General features: G+C 54.0%; 1 protein-coding gene across 1 annotated transcript in view; it reads right to left on the reverse strand.

Annotated features, from left to right (window-relative positions):
- Positions 1 to 2500, reverse strand: part of LOC124379760 (low-density lipoprotein receptor-related protein 1B-like) — a 201326-nt gene that overhangs the window by 101661 nt on the left and 97165 nt on the right.

Raw genomic sequence — 2500 nt, forward strand, 5'->3', positions numbered from 1 at the left:
TCTTTATAAGTGTAAGTTTGTCCCTGATGAACAAGTCGGTGGAGACTGTGGTAAAGAAAAAACTCCCTGAGATGCAGAAGGAAGAAAGCTTGAGAGGAACCAGACTCAAGAGGGAACCTCATCCTCAACTGGGTTCCACCGAATGTCCATTTATTACAGATAAACAATGTTGAGGTGCAGTGATGGAGATCAGAGCAAACTGTAGTCCTGAGTCAGTGTAGTCACTGTTGACCTCCACTACAATCCAAATCCTCAAAGCTCCTGTTCTTACTCCAGAATTTCATGGAACCACCCAAGGTGTTGATGAGAAACATCTCCAGCTGCACAGAGTCGCCTCCAATCCTGGACCAACACCTACACACACACACACACACACACACACACACACACCTACACACACACACACACACACACACACACACACACACACACCTACACACACGGTATCCTGGCTAGCGTTATTTTAGAAATATCCATTTCTTTCACAAAATGTAACAGATGGAAAAAGACACTTTCGTTTGGAATAATAATCCTCAGCAACAGCCACAAAAAAATAAGAACTAAAGACTAAACTAAAGACAAACAGAAGTTAAGAAGAAGTTCTGGGTTTTGAAGGACAGCTCAACACCAGGACCCACAATAAAATCCAGAGTCATCTTTGTTCATTTTTTTTGCAAACCGTTTTTAATGAAAGCTGATATTTAAACTGACAGTCTTTGCTTATTTATTTGGCTTTTGTCCTCTGTAATTTCTCAGTCATGCTCAGTTCCTGCTCACAAACCAGCTTTCACTAATCATCTACTGAGGTGGCTCCTCTGGTACACATAATTGCATGGTTTCTAACTGATGTCCTTCTTCTCCCAGGTTTGATTAACTCACAGATGTCCATAATCAGCTGTTGTTTCCATGATTGATGGGGGGGGAAGAGATTAAACCCCGCCCACAAAATGATGTCTTTTGTGTCCTGGCCACTAATAGCTGTGGTACCATCAGGGTTTAAACAGCCAATAGCAAATACTTTAATTGAATGGATTTCAAATAAAGCCACACAACAACCTGAACACACACACACACACACACACACACACAGGCGCAGCATAGCAACCATCCCAGACCCTCCTGCCAGCCCATAATAAACTCACTGAAGGTGCGACTCAACTGTTCTCCCAAATAGCACATTAAATACCCTGATGTTCCCCACAATGAGTTTCAAAACCCCCCCTTTGGCACTTTCCTGTCCAAAAAGCACATTAATTGCCATTAAGGAGATTAAATAATGCGTGCGTGTGTGTGTGTGTGTGTGTGTGTGTGTGTGTGTACACATTTCATAACCCAACTCATACAAATCTATTATGTGAAGGAAGATGTTATTTTGACTCAGCTGCCAGAATGAGTCATGAGTGGGGCAGGGCACTCTCTGCCCTGCCCCACCCTACCATCACTCCCAGCCCTGCCCTGCCCTGCCCTGCCCCACCCCACCATCATTCCCTGCCCTGTCCCACCCCACCATCACTCCCTGCCCTGCCCCACCCCACCATCACTCTCTGCCCTGCCCCACCCCACCATCACTCCTGCCTGCCCCACCCCACCATCACTCTGCCCTGCCCCACCCCACCATCACTCCTGCCTGCCCCACCCCACCATCATTCCTGCCCTGCCCCACCATCATTCCCTGCCCTGCCCCACCCCACCATCACTCCCTGCCCTGCCCCACCCCACCATCATTCCCTGCCCTGCCCCACCATCACTCCCTGCCCTGCCCCACCATCACTCTGCCCTGCCCCACCATCACTCCTGCCCTGCCCCACCATCACTCTGCCCTGCCCCACCCCACCATCACTCCCAGCCCTGCCCCACCCCACCATCACTCCCAGCCCTGCCCTGCCCCACCCCACCATCACTCTCTGCCCTGCCCCACCCCACCATCACTCCTGCCCTGCCCCACCCCACCATCACTCCTGCCCTGCCCCACCCCACCATCACTCCCTGCCCCACCCCACCATCACTCCCTGCCCTGCCCCACCCCACCATCACTCCTGCCTGCCCCACCCCACCATCACTCCCTGCCCTGCCCCACCCCACCATCACTCCCAGCCCTGCCCCACCCCACCATCATTCCCTGCCCTGCCCCACCATCACTCCTGCCCTGCCCCACCCCACCATCACTCCCTGCCCTGCCCCACCCCACCATCACTCTGCCCTGCCCCACCCCACCATCACTCCCTGCCCTGCCCCACCCCACCATCATTCCCTGCCCTGCCCCACCCCACCATCACCCCTGCCCTGCCCCACCCCACCATCATTCCCTGCCCTGCCCCACCCCACCATCACTCCTGCCCTGCCCCACCCCACCATCACTCCCAGCCCTGCCCCACCATCACTCCTGCCCTGCCCCACCCCACCATCACTCCCAGCCCTGCCCCACCCCACCATTACTCCCTGCCCTGCCGCACCCCACCATCATTCCCTGCCCTGTCCCACCTTGTTAAGAACTGCCCTG

This window comes from Silurus meridionalis, chromosome 26 (assembly GCF_014805685.1).
Source record: "Silurus meridionalis isolate SWU-2019-XX chromosome 26, ASM1480568v1, whole genome shotgun sequence".
NCBI classification, from domain to species: Eukaryota; Metazoa; Chordata; class Actinopteri; order Siluriformes; family Siluridae; genus Silurus; species Silurus meridionalis.